This window comes from Hyla sarda, unplaced genomic scaffold, assembly GCF_029499605.1.
Source record: "Hyla sarda isolate aHylSar1 unplaced genomic scaffold, aHylSar1.hap1 scaffold_360, whole genome shotgun sequence".
Lineage (NCBI taxonomy): Eukaryota > Metazoa > Chordata > Amphibia > Anura > Hylidae > Hyla > Hyla sarda.
In genome coordinates, this window is record NW_026610373.1 from 163,976 (window position 1) to 178,243 (window position 14,268).

At 45.1% G+C, this 14,268-nt stretch overlaps 4 non-coding genes across 4 annotated transcripts; all 4 read left to right on the forward strand.

Annotated features, from left to right (window-relative positions):
* Positions 1 to 7,047: 7,047 nt before the first annotated feature.
* LOC130331960 (U2 spliceosomal RNA) lies at positions 7,048 to 7,238 on the forward strand. Its single transcript, XR_008874741.1, has one exon. It is a non-coding gene; the product is annotated as a U2 spliceosomal RNA (small nuclear RNA).
* Positions 7,239 to 9,332: 2,094 nt separating this feature from the next.
* Positions 9,333 to 9,523, forward strand: LOC130332036 (U2 spliceosomal RNA). Its single transcript, XR_008874799.1, has one exon. It is a non-coding gene; the product is annotated as a U2 spliceosomal RNA (small nuclear RNA).
* Positions 9,524 to 11,606: 2,083 nt separating this feature from the next.
* On the forward strand, positions 11,607 to 11,797 carry LOC130331915 (U2 spliceosomal RNA). Its single transcript, XR_008874700.1, has one exon. It is a non-coding gene; the product is annotated as a U2 spliceosomal RNA (small nuclear RNA).
* A 2,086-nt stretch (positions 11,798 to 13,883) lies between these two features.
* LOC130331916 (U2 spliceosomal RNA) lies at positions 13,884 to 14,074 on the forward strand. Its single transcript, XR_008874701.1, has one exon. It is a non-coding gene; the product is annotated as a U2 spliceosomal RNA (small nuclear RNA).
* Positions 14,075 to 14,268: the final 194 nt, after the last annotated feature.

Consider the following 14,268-nt stretch of genomic DNA (forward strand, 5'->3'; position numbering starts at 1 on the left):
CTGCTTCTGCTTGTGTCTGGCCGCTGTTGGAGCGTCCAGGCACAGGACTTCTGCTGATGCTGACTAAATGGCCTCCTAAATTGGATCATTTGAGTAGCCAGCACACCTGTGCAGGTAGGGCATGACATGATAGGCAGCTGCCTTGATAGCGGGTGGGTGCTGAATGTTCCTAATTGACAAAATAAGATTAATGCTTATGAAGAAATATAAAATCTCATCCCTTCCCCAATATCGCGCCACACCCCTACCCCTTAATTCCCTGGTTGAACTTGATGGACATATGTCTTTTTTCGACCGTACTAACTATGTAACTATGTAACATAACATGGGGGGGTCTCCTGGCTGTTCACACAGGTGTGTCATTGCTGTACATTGACCATGCATTGCTTCTGTGGTATTGCAAAGGCAAAGACAAATGCTTCCAGCCATCCATTGCACTAATGGATTGGTCATCAGCTGGCTGTCTATGTCCCGCATCAATATAGACCAAAGTACAGAGGGTTAGGCTATGCTATAGTGCACCTACCTGATGCATCAGAAGGTGCGAGGCCCTTGCTAAATTCTGTGCACAGACTTTGAGATCTATGCTTTAGACTGTATCTAAACCTGCTCCAACATGGACTGACATTCTGGCCTACTTTCAGCCGATGCGACTTGTCTGTCGCTGAACAGTCGCTTTTTATGTATTCAGCACCTATGTATAATGTTGTAAAAATGCTCTAGAAGCTAAAGTCGCAGAAATGTCACACATATTTGGCCTGCAACTTTCTGTGCGACAAATTCAGACAGGAAAAATCAGTATAAATCCTTAGAAAATTATCCCCCAGTGTCTCCATCTGCTGGCGGTATTGAATAAGCATTGCTGCACTGATGGGGTATGCATTAGACGAAAAAAAAGAAGAAAAAGAAGAATAATACGCCCAGAAAAGAGGCGAAAAGGAGAAAAACGTAAAAAAACGTGAAAAAAAAGTAAGAGGAAGAGAAGGGAAAAAAAGGTGGAAATGGGTTTAAAAGTGATTTCGGCAGAGAAATATATATATATATATATATATATATATATATATATATATATATATATGCGCACACACACACATAGATATAAACGTATTCTCCGTTGAGATATTGCAGCCGCTGCTGTGTCCAGGCCCAGGAGCCTTAGCACTGTGCTGTGATGTCACTCAATACCACTGACATCACTAGGTGTAAACAACATCTCTCCTTTGCTGTGTATGTGACTATGGAGCTGTTTGGTGATGTCGTCTATTATGGCCTTCATAGAAGCAACAGGAGATTGTTGCATCCATCTTGAACCCTCAGAACTACAGTGCTATGATGTCACTCACTTCCACAGGCCTTGCAGAGTGTAAACAACAACAACCCAGCTTTGTTGTGTATGTAACCAAAGGGATTTGTGATGTCACCTAGAACCTTCACAGCAGCGACAGCTTTATGAGGAGCATCAGCACTGCTCTGCCTGAGCAGAACCATCACCGCCATAGGTTGTCAAATAACCCGGATTTAACCCACACAGGTAAGTCCAATGGGGTGCAGGCATGTCCTCTATGCTTACAGCTTCCCGTGGGTGTTGGTTTGATACCGTTTGGGGACAGCCAAGGAGGCATCTGCAGGCAACAAAGGTAGGTGTGTGCTTGTGTGTGTGTTTCCTATGCAGATCCTAAGCCCAGTGTCACATGCAAGTAGGAGGAGTAAGAAGGGTTCCTGGCAAATCCGGGTTATGGATTGCATTTAAAAAGGCCCCGTGGGAGTGCAATGGGCCCCTGTCTTGCTGCTTAGCAATAATGGTATGGGTTTAGGTTCTGCTGTGTGTACTGGTGGTTGACTGCCCCCCAGCCCAGAGTGTGCATGGAAAATTGTCTGGCAGCCTCCCTGACAGCAAGCAGTGATAGTGCCCATGAAGGGGACCTTGTTGGGCCCGCCCCTTTCACGGTTATCGCTTCTCGGCCTTTTGGCTAAGATCAAGTGTCTTGCCCTAAGGTATTCGGGTACCCCTCTCCTCGGCCTTGTGGGATCGTCCAGGTTTATTGCCTGGGCTTCACCCACCTGCTGCTATTGGGGAGAGGGCTTAGTCCCAGGATAACGGGAAGGTGATCATCGGAGGACGGGTCTGCCGGAGAGGATGGCTAATGCGCCGAACGCTCCTAATACAGTACGGCTGTTTATCGAGGAGGAAAAGAGGAGTGCCTACGGGATTTTGCATGTCCAGCAGAAGGTCGTGGAGGGAGTGCTGAGGATGCCGCATGCTTCCATCTTCTGTGTCCAGGTCTTTCCCAGCCAAGGATTCTTTGACGTGACCTTCTACAACCTGGATGATCTCCGTACCTGTCTCTACCGGAGTAAGGAGAATGCTTCTCACCCTGACCTACAAGGGATCCGATTCATTTCCTGCGAGGCTCGGCCTAAGAAAGTTCCAGTGGTAGTGCATATGTACAACCCTTTTGTGCGGGATGAGGAGATCCAGACCTTTCTAAGAAGGTATTGTGTGTCTGTTTCTGGTGCGGAGAGGAAAAATAACATCCTGGGGACTTTCACAGGCATGAGACGTTTTTGGGTGGAGTTTAGGCCTGCCCCCGAGGGTGGTGCTGAAGGTTTTTGTCACCCCCCGCAGAACTTTGCGATAGGGAACAACAGGGGGTTTCTGCACTACCCGGGGATGCCAAGTTTTTGCCGGGACTGTTTTTGCTTTGGTCATACCAGAGAGAACTGTACAACCGGGCAGGTTTGCAGGAACTGCCACAAGCCTGATCACCGCACTGCAGACTGTCCCGAGAAACGCAAGTGTCATTTCTGTGGTTCTTCGGACCACCTGGCTAGGAGTTGCCCCACTTACCAGTCCGGGGCACCCCGATCATATGCAATGGCTCTTCGAGGTGGGACAGTTCCTGAGGACTCCAATGCTGCCAGGGCAGGCGATGCAGAGGTTAGCGTGCTGACCAGTGAAGCAGAGTCTGCCCCTGTTTTTCCTTCCATTTCTAGGTCTGTTCCGGATGCTTTGGTGGCAGAGGGGGAGAAGGCGGAGTCTGTTTCGGGGGCATCTGTTTCGGAGGCCTCTGATCCCCCAGAGGAGATGACTGTGGACAAAGAATCCTTGAAGAGAAAGATGCCGGTGGAAGAATCGGAGGATGACTGTCCGACTCCTCAGAGTCAAAGGATTGAGGTCTTTCCTAGCCCGGGAAGGGAGGAGGCAGGTGGAGGGTCGTCATGTCAGATTGATTCTGACTCCTCTTTATCCTCCCTGGGCACAGGTTATTTGGAGGAATGTTCAGTCAAAAAATTGACAAAGACTCTTAAGTTTAAGGAAGGGGAGGCAAAAAATAAGGGTAGAGGTCGGGGAAAGGCTAGGCCTCCTTTTGATAATGCTTGATTTTGTATTTCCTTTTTTTCCTTCAAATGTTTGAATGAGTTTAACAATTGGTTCTCTAAATGTCCGCAGTATTAGATCTTTAGAAAGGAGATCCGCCATTTTTGATTTACTTTCTAGATATTCTTTTGATGTTCTAGGTCTCCAGGAGTGCTGCTTGGATGGGGAGCCAAATATCTCCTGGCCTTATGGGCAATCGGTATGGTCTGGTTCAATGGAACGTAATTCGGGGGTGGGGATTTTGTTCAAAAGTAATGAGTTTGTTGTTAAAAAAGTTGTCCATATTGTTCCGGGTAGGGTATTATTAGTGCATTTTATTTTCAGGGGTTTCACATATAAAGTAATTAATGTTTATGCTCCAACTGGGAGGAAGGAAAGAGGGGAGGTGTTTGAGAAATTATATTTCTTTTTGAGTGGGAGGGATGATGTGTTCCTTATAGGGGATTTCAATTGTATAATAACAGAGGGGGATAGGAGTAGTACTACGGTGGGTGGTGGGTCTGGTTTAGACAGTACTAGTAAGCAGCTTAAAGAGATTGTAAATTTATTTGGGTTAAAGGATTCCTTTGTTGCCCATAATGATGGTACTATCGGTTATACATATTTTTCTAACAATACAAGTTCGCGTATTGATTTCATTTTTGTCTCAAAACTAATGTCTGTTTCTAATTTCAGACGGAGGAGGTTACCGTTCACGGATCATGCCTGGATTGAGTGTGTGGTAAAAGGTGGTGGTCTAAGTGAGTATGGAAAGGGTGTTTGGAAGTTGAATGTGTCTTTATTGGATAATGAATGTGTATTACAAGAATATAGGGAGCGTTTTGATGGATGGGTGTTGAGGAAGGATGCATTTTATAGTGTGGTTGAGTGGTGGGAGTGGGTGAAGTTAGAGACTAAAAGGTTTTTTATTAAAAAAGGGTGTGAGAAAGGGAGGAAAGATAGAGAAGAGTATGAGAGATGGCAAAGAAGGTTAGAGTATTTGTATGAATTGAGGCGTTTGGGGATGAGTGTTGAGAAGGAGATTGAGGAAGCTCGTGGAAGTGTGAATGAGTGTCTGGAGAGGAATGGAAGGAAGATTATTGCACAGGCTAGGGTTGAAGTGAAAGAGAAGGATGAGAAATGTAGCAAATTTTTCTTTAAAAAGGCATTCAGTAAAAAAACTGAGATGATGAGTGTTTTTAAGAATGATGGGGTAGAGGTCTTTGGTAAGGATGAGGTGTTAGAGGAAGTGTGGAAGTTTTATTCTGATTTATTCACGGAGAAGGAGCGGGACGTGACTCTAGAGGAGGAATGTTTGGGATATGTGGATAAGCGTTTGGATGAAATTGATGGGTTCTTTATGGAAGAGGATGTGAGGAAGAGTGAGGTGGAGGATGCTGTGAATGGGATGAAGAAAGGAAAGGTGGCAGGGAGTGATGGTTTGCCTGTGGAATTTTATCTTGTGTTTTGGGATATGTTAGGGGATTATGTATGGGAGGTGTGTAAGGAAGTACTTAGGAGAGGGAAGTTATCTAAAAGTATGAGTGAGAGTGTGACTGTGTTATTGTTTAAAAAAGGGGATAAGAGGGATCTTAAAAATTGGAGGCCTATAGCGCTCTTGAATTGTGATTACAAAATTATTGCTAAAGTTATTGCGAATAGGTTAAAGGATGTGATTGATTGTATGGTAGGTGAGGAGCAAATGTGTGCAGTGCCTGATCGTAGGATTTCTGAATGTCTGTTAGGTCTGAGGGATGTATTGTGGGACTGTAAAACTAGGAAGCAAGGTGTGGCTGTTGTTACGGTGGATTTTGAAAAAGCGTATGATAGGGTGGTGCATGATTTATTGTTTAGGGTTTTGAGGAGGATGAATGTGCCGGACAGAATGGTGAAGTGGATTGAATGTTTGTATAGGGACATTTATAGTAAGATTCAGGTCAATGGTTTTCTGAGTAGGGAGGTGAGTATAAAATCTGGAGTGCGGCAGGGGTGTCCCCTGTCGCCAATTCTTTTTATTTGTATGATTGAGCCTTTGTTGGGGATGATTAGGAGAGATAAGGTGATGCGGGGTATAGAAATACCTGGTAGTCATGGGAAGGATATGCGAGTGATTGGTTACATGGATGATGTTACTGTTGTATGTAAGTCAATGGCAGGGGTAAGGCGTGCTAAGTTATTGATTGAGTGTTTCTGTTTAATGAGTGGGTTTAAGCTTAATGTTGGGAAGAGTGGTTGTAAATTTTTTGAGGGGTGGGGAGAGAGTGGGTTGTGCGAGTGGCCTGTGAGAGAGGGGGGTGTGGAAGTGCTTGGGGTGGTGTTTGATAATGATTTGTATGGGAAAGAAAGTTGGGAGAGGGTTTTGGGGAGGGTGGGGAATAAAATAAACTTCTGGTCTTTAAGGACTTTATCGATTGAGGGAAGAATTCTGGTTATTAAAGCTGTTATAATTCCTATTTTGCTTTATGTTAATTATGTGTTTCCTCCACCGGATAGGTGTCTGGCAAGAATTATCAGGCAGATCTTTGTTTTCTTATGGAATTCAAGGATGGAGAAATTGAGTCGTGGGAAGGTGGTGAAAAGCAGAATGCATGGTGGGAAAGGAATGATGAATGTGGAAGTGTTCCTGGCTGTGAAGTATGTCAGTTTTTGTCTCGCTGTAAGTAAGAAGGAATGTGTGTTTGGGTGCATGGTAAGGTATTTGGCTGGTAATGTGTTGTTGAAATATAAGCTAATGGAAAGGGACTTAAGGGTACCTGTAAGTTTTGAGGTTCCTTGGTTCTATCAGAGAATAGGGCGGTGTGTCAGGAAAAATAATCTGGAATGTGTGACTGAATGGAATGATAGTAAGAAGGTGATGAAAGTGTTGGAGCAGAGAGAAACAGTGGAATGTGTGGGAGGTCTGTCTGAGAAGGATTGTAAGGTAGTGTGGAAAAATGTCAGTCACAAGGAACTGACAAATAAACAAAAGGACTTGTCTTGGATGTTAGCTCATGGGTGTCTGCCAACAAGGGAATTTCAGAGGAGAAGGAGATTGGTAGACAGTGAAGTGTGTCCCAGGGATGGTTGCGGTGGATGTGAGAATTATGTACATGTGTTTTGGGAGTGTGGTTATGCGAAGTCTGTGTGGAGAAGAATGTCTGGTCTAATTAAAAATCTTACTGGAATTGAAATCTTATCCTTTAATATGATGATGTTTGGTTTGTGTGCAGTGGAGAGAGAGAAGGCAAGAGTGTTATGGTTCATAGTAAATTGTGTAAAAGAGGTTCTGTGGGATGTAAGGAATATTAGGATTTTCAATCAAACTGAAGTAAGTGTGAAGGAGTGTCTGGGCATGATCCGTGGTAAAATTTACCTTTACGTATTATGTGATAGGAAAAACTATGGTTCTGATGATGCAGAGGGGATCTGGAAACACAAAAAATGGAAGTACTGGTTATGATTGTATTCTTATTTGTCTTTCTTTTTCTTTTCTTACAGATTATATCCTGATATGAAGGGACAGTTGGAGGGACAGAATCCGCTGCAATTTATTTTTTCTGAGGGAAAGTCATGAAGGGAAAGCTTTTTGTTATATGTACATGTAAAGACATGCTTCCTGTATATATTGTATATGTCAAATATGTGTTATTCATGTGTTTTCAGATGAATATGTAATTTTTTGAATAATTTACTTGGTTATGTATTGTATATTTCCTTTTCAATAAAAAAAAAAAAAAAAAAAAAAAAATCTGTTCTTATCAGTTTAATATCTGATACGTCCCCTATCTGGGGACCATATATTAAATGGATTTTTGAGAACGGGGGCCGATTTCGAAGCTTGCTTCCGTCGCCCTATGCATTGACCCGATATGGCAGTATCTTCGGGTACAGTGCACCACCCCCTTACAGGGTTAAAAAAAAGATTCCTACTTTCATTGCTACCTGCTTGCTGGCTAGCCAGCTAGCCAGCCCTGTGGGCCTTGCTGCTGCTGCTGCTGCAGCCAAAAAACAAAAGGTGGTGCTGCTGCTGCTTCTGCTGCTTCTGCTTCTGCTTGTGTCTGGCCCCTGTTGGAGCGTCCAGGCACAGGACTTCTGCTGCTGCTGACTAAATGGCCTCCTTAATTGGATCATTTGAGTAGCCAGCACACCTGTGCAGGTAGGGCATGACATGATAGGCAGCTGCCTTGATAGCGGGTGGGTGCTGAATGTTCCTAATTGACAAAATAAGATTAATGCTTATGAAGAAATATAAAATCTCATCCCTTCCCCAATATCGCGCCACACCCCTACCCCTTAATTCCCTGGTTGAACGTGATGGACATATGTCTTTTTTCGACCGTACTAACTATGTAACTATGTAACATAACATGGGGGGGGGGGGGGTCTCCTGGCTGTTCACACAGGTGTGTCATTGCTGTACATTGACCATGCATTGCTTCTGTGGTATTGCAAAGGCAAAGACAAATGCTTCCAGCCATCCATTGCACTAATGGATTGGTCATCAGCTGGCTGTCTATGTCCCGCATCAATATAGACCAAAGTACAGAGGGTTAGGCTATGCTATTGTGCACCTACCTGATGCATCAGAAGGTGCGAGGCCCTTGCTAAATTCTGTGCACAGACTTTGAGATCTATGCTTTAGACTGTATCTAAACCTGCTCCAACATGGACTGACATTCTGGCCTACTTTCAGCCGATGCGACTTGTCTGTCGCTGAACAGTCGCTTTTTATGTATTCAGCACCTATGTATAATGTTGTAAAAATGCTCTAGAAGCTAAAGTCGCAGAAATGTCACACATATTTGGCCTGCAACTTTCTGTGCGACAAATTCAGACAGGAAAAATCAGTATAAATCCTTAGAAAATTATCCCCCAGTGTCTCCATCTGCTGGCGGTATTGAATAAGCATTGCTGCACTGATGGGGTATGCATTAGACGAAAAAAAAGAAGAAAAAGAAGAATAATACGCCCAGAAAAGAGGCGAAAAGGAGAAAAACGTAAAAAAACGTGAAAAAAAAGTAAGAGGAAGAGAAGGGAAAAAAAGGTGGAAATGGGTTTAAAAGTGATTTCGGCGGAGAAATATATATATATATATATATATATATATATATATATATATATATGCGCACACACACACATAGATATAAACGTATTCTCCGTTGAGATATTGCAGCCGCTGCTGTGTCCAGGCCCAGGAGCCTTAGCACTGTGCTGTGATGTCACTCAATACCACTGACATCACTAGGTGTAAACAACATCTCTCCTTTGCTGTGTATGTGACTATGGAGCTATTTGGTGATGTCGTCTATTATGGCCTTCATAGAAGCAACAGGAGATTGTTGCATCCATCTAGAACCCTCAGAACTACAGTGCTATGATGTCACTCACTTCCACAGGCCTTGCAGAGTGTAAACAACAACAACCCAGCTTTGTTGTGTATGTAACCAAAGGGATTTGTGATGTCACCTAGAACCTTCACAGCAGCGACAGCTTTATGAGGAGCATCAGCACTGCTCTGCCTGAGCAGAACCATCACCGCCATAGGTTGTCAAATAACCCGGATTTAACCCACACAGGTAAGTCCAATGGGGTGCAGGCATGTCCTCTATGCTTACAGCTTCCCGTGGGTGTTGGTTTGATACCGTTTGGGGACAGCCAAGGAGGCATCTGCAGGCAACAAAGGTAGGTGTGTGCTTGTGTGTGTGTTTCCTATGCAGATCCTAAGCCCAGTGTCACATGCAAGTAGGAGGAGTAAGAAGGGTTCCTGGCAAATCCGGGTTATGGATTGCATTTAAAAAGGCCCCGTGGGAGTGCAATGGGCCCCTGTCTTGCTGCTTAGCAATAATGGTATGGGTTTAGGTTCTGCTGTGTGTACTGGTGGTTGACTGCCCCCCAGCCCAGAGTGTGCATGGAAAATTGTCTGGCAGCCTCCCTGACAGCAAGCAGTGATAGTGCCCATGAAGGGGACCTTGTTGGGCCCGCCCCTTTCACGGTTATCGCTTCTCGGCCTTTTGGCTAAGATCAAGTGTAGTATCTGTTCTTATCAGTTTAATATCTGATACGTCCCCTATCTGGGGACCATATATTAAATGGATTTTTGAGAACGGGGGCCGATTTCGAAGCTTGCTTCCGTCGCCCTATGCATTGACCCGATATGGCAGTATCTTCGGGTACAGTGCACCACCCCCTTACAGGGTTAAAAAGAAAGATTCCTACTTTCATTGCTACCTGCTTGCTGGCTAGCCAGCTAGCCAGCCCTGTGGGCCTTGCTGCTGCTGCAGCCAAAAAACAAAAGGTGGTGCTGCTGCTGCTTCTGCTGCTTCTGCTTCTGCTTGTGTCTGGCCCCTGTTGGAGCGTCCAGGCACAGGACTTCTGCTGCTGCTGACTAAATGGCCTCCTTAATTGGATCATTTGAGTAGCCAGCACACCTGTGCAGGTAGGGCATGACATGATAGGCAGCTGCCTTGATAGCGGGTGGGTGCTGAATGTTCCTAATTGACAAAATAAGATTAATGCTTATGAAGAAATATAAAATCTCATCCCTTCCCCAATATCGCGCCACACCCCTACCCCTTAATTCCCTGGTTGAACGTGATGGACATATGTCTTTTTTCGACCGTACTAACTATGTAACTATGTAACATAACATGGGGGGGGGGGGTCTCCTGGCTGTTCACACAGGTGTGTCATTGCTGTACATTGACCATGCATTGCTTCTGTGGTATTGCAAAGGCAAAGACAAATGCTTCCAGCCATCCATTGCACTAATGGATTGGTCATCAGCTGGCTGTCTATGTCCCGCATCAATATAGACCAAAGTACAGAGGGTTAGGCTATGCTATTGTGCACCTACCTGATGCATCAGAAGGTGCGAGGCCCTTGCTAAATTCTGTGCACAGACTTTGAGATCTATGCTTTAGACTGTATCTAAACCTGCTCCAACATGGACTGACATTCTGGCCTACTTTCAGCCGATGCGACTTGTCTGTCGCTGAACAGTCGCTTTTTATGTATTCAGCACCTATGTATAATGTTGTAAAAATGCTCTAGAAGCTAAAGTCGCAGAAATGTCACACATATTTGGCCTGCAACTTTCTGTGCGACAAATTCAGACAGGAAAAATCAGTATAAATCCTTAGAAAATTATCCCCCAGTGTCTCCATCTGCTGGCGGTATTGAATAAGCATTGCTGCACTGATGGGGTATGCATTAGACGAAAAAAAAGAAGAAAAAGAAGAATAATACGCCCAGAAAAGAGGCGAAAAGGAGAAAAACGTAAAAAAACGTGAAAAAAAAGTAAGAGGAAGAGAAGGGAAAAAAAGGTGGAAATGGGTTTAAAAGTGATTTCGGCGGAGAAATATATATATATATATATATATATATATATATATATATATGCGCACACACACACATAGATATAAACGTATTCTCCGTTGAGATATTGCAGCCGCTGCTGTGTCCAGGCCCAGGAGCCTTAGCACTGTGCTGTGATGTCACTCAATACCACTGACATCACTAGGTGTAAACAACATCTCTCCTTTGCTGTGTATGTGACTATGGAGCTGTTTGGTGATGTCGTCTATTACGGCCTTCATAGAAGCAACAGGAGATTGTTGCATCCATCTTGAACCCTCAGAACTACAGTGCTATGATGTCACTCACTTCCACAGGCCTTGCAGAGTGTAAACAACAACAACCCAGCTTTGTTGTGTATGTAACCAAAGGGATTTGTGATGTCACCTAGAACCTTCACAGCAGCGACAGCTTTATGAGGAGCATCAGCACTGCTCTGCCTGAGCAGAACCATCACCGCCATAGGTTGTCAAATAACCCGGATTTAACCCACACAGGTAAGTCCAATGGGGTGCAGGCATGTCCTCTATGCTTACAGCTTCCCGTGGGTGTTGGTTTGATACCGTTTGGGGACAGCCAAGGAGGCATCTGCAGGCAACAAAGGTAGGTGTGTGCTTGTGTGTGTGTTTCCTATGCAGATCCTAAGCCCAGTGTCACATGCAAGTAGGAGGAGTAAGAAGGGTTCCTGGCAAATCCGGGTTATGGATTGCATTTAAAAAGGCCCCGTGGGAGTGCAATGGGCCCCTGTCTTGCTGCTTAGCAATAATGGTATGGGTTTAGGTTCTGCTGTGTGTACTGGTGGTTGACTGCCCCCCAGCCCAGAGTGTGCATGGAAAATTGTCTGGCAGCCTCCCTGACAGCAAGCAGTGATAGTGCCCATGAAGGGGACCTTGTTGGGCCCGCCCCTTTCACGGTTATCGCTTCTCGGCCTTTTGGCTAAGATCAAGTGTAGTATCTGTTCTTATCAGTTTAATATCTGATACGTCCCCTATCTGGGGACCATATATTAAATGGATTTTTGAGAACGGGGGCCGATTTCGAAGCTTGCTTCCGTCGCCCTATGCATTGACCCGATATGGCAGTATCTTCGGGTACAGTGCACCACCCCCTTACAGGGTTAAAAAGAAAGATTCCTACTTTCATTGCTACCTGCTTGCTGGCTAGCCAGCTAGCCAGCCCTGTGGGCCTTGCTGCTGCTGCTGCTGCAGCCAAAAAACAAAAGGTGGTGCTGCTGCTGCTTCTGCTGCTTCTGCTTCTGCTTGTGTCTGGCCCCTGTTGGAGCGTCCAGGCACAGGACTTCTGCTGCTGCTGACTAAATGGCCTCCTTAATTGGATCATTTGAGTAGCCAGCACACCTGTGCAGGTAGGGCATGACATGATAGGCAGCTGCCTTGATAGCGGGTGGGTGCTGAATGTTCCTAATTGACAAAATAAGATTAATGCTTATGAAGAAATATAAAATCTCATCCCTTCCCCAATATCGCGCCACACCCCTACCCCTTAATTCCCTGGTTGAACGTGATGGACATATGTCTTTTTTCGACCGTACTAACTATGTAACTATGTAACATAACATGGGGGGGGGGGGGTCTCCTGGCTGTTCACACAGGTGTGTCATTGCTGTACATTGACCATGCATTGCTTCTGTGGTATTGCAAAGGCAAAGACAAATGCTTCCAGCCATCCATTGCACTAATGGATTGGTCATCAGCTGGCTGTCTATGTCCCGCATCAATATAGACCAAAGTACAGAGGGTTAGGCTATGCTATTGTGCACCTACCTGATGCATCAGAAGGTGCGAGGCCCTTGCTAAATTCTGTGCACAGACTTTGAGATCTATGCTTTAGACTGTATCTAAACCTGCTCCAACATGGACTGACATTCTGGCCTACTTTCAGCCGATGCGACTTGTCTGTCGCTGAACAGTCGCTTTTTATGTATTCAGCACCTATGTATAATGTTGTAAAAATGCTCTAGAAGCTAAAGTCGCAGAAATGTCACACATATTTGGCCTGCAACTTTCTGTGCGACAAATTCAGACAGGAAAAATCAGTATAAATCCTTAGAAAATTATCCCCCAGTGTCTCCATCTGCTGGCAGTATTGAATAAGCATTGCTGCACTGATGGGGTATGCATTAGACGAAAAAAAAGAAGAAAAAGAAGAATAATACGCCCAGAAAAGAGGCGAAAAGGAGAAAAACGTAAAAAAACGTGAAAAAAAAGTAAGAGGAAGAGAAGGGAAAAAAAGGTGGAAATGGGTTTAAAAGTGATTTCGGCGGAGAAATATATATATATATATATATATATATATATATATATGCGCACACACACACATAGATATAAACGTATTCTCCGTTGAGATATTGCAGCCGCTGCTGTGTCCAGGCCCAGGAGCCTTAGCACTGTGCTGTGATGTCACTCAATACCACTGACATCACTAGGTGTAAACAACATCTCTCCTTTGCTGTGTATGTGACTATGGAGCTGTTTGGTGATGTCGTCTATTACGGCCTTCATAGAAGCAACAGGAGATTGTTGCATCCATCTTGAACCCTCAGAACTACAGTGCTATGATGTCACTCACTTCCACAGGCCTTGCAGAGTGTAAACAACAACAACCCAGCTTTGTTGTGTATGTAACCAAAGGGATTTGTGATGTCACCTAGAACCTTCACAGCAGCGACAGCTTTATGAGGAGCATCAGCACTGCTCTGCCTGAGCAGAACCATCACCGCCATAGGTTGTCAAATAACCCGGATTTAACCCACACAGGTAAGTCCAATGGGGTGCAGGCATGTCCTCTATGCTTACAGCTTCCCGTGGGTGTTGGTTTGATACCGTTTGGGGACAGCCAAGGAGGCATCTGCAGGCAACAAAGGTAGGTGTGTGCTTGTGTGTGTGTTTCCTATGCAGATCCTAAGCCCAGTGTCACATGCAAGTAGGAGGAGTAAGAAGGGTTCCTGGCAAATCCGGGTTATGGATTGCATTTAAAAAGGCCCCGTGGGAGTGCAATGGGCCCCTGTCTTGCTGCTTAGCAATAATGGTATGGGTTTAGGTTCTGCTGTGTGTACTGGTGGTTGACTGCCCCCCAGCCCAGAGTGTGCATGGAAAATTGTCTGGCAGCCTCCCTGACAGCAAGCAGTGATAGTGCCCATGAAGGGGACCTTGTTGGGCCCGCCCCTTTCACGGTTATCGCTTCTCGGCCTTTTGGCTAAGATCAAGTGTAGTATCTGTTCTTATCAGTTTAATATCTGATACGTCCCCTATCTGGGGACCATATATTAAATGGATTTTTGAGAACGGGGGCCGATTTCGAAGCTTGCTTCCGTCGCCCTATGCATTGACCCGATATGGCAGTATCTTCGGGTACAGTGCACCACCCCCTTACAGGGTTAAAAAGAAAGATTCCTACTTTCATTGCTACCTGCTTGCTGGCTAGCCAGCTAGCCAGCCCTGTGGGCCTTGCTGCTGCTGCTGCTGCAGCCAAAAAACAAAAGGTGGTGCTGCTGCTGCTTCTGCTGCTTCTGCTTCTGCTTGTGTCTGGCCCCTGTTGGAGCGTCCAGGCACAGGACTTCT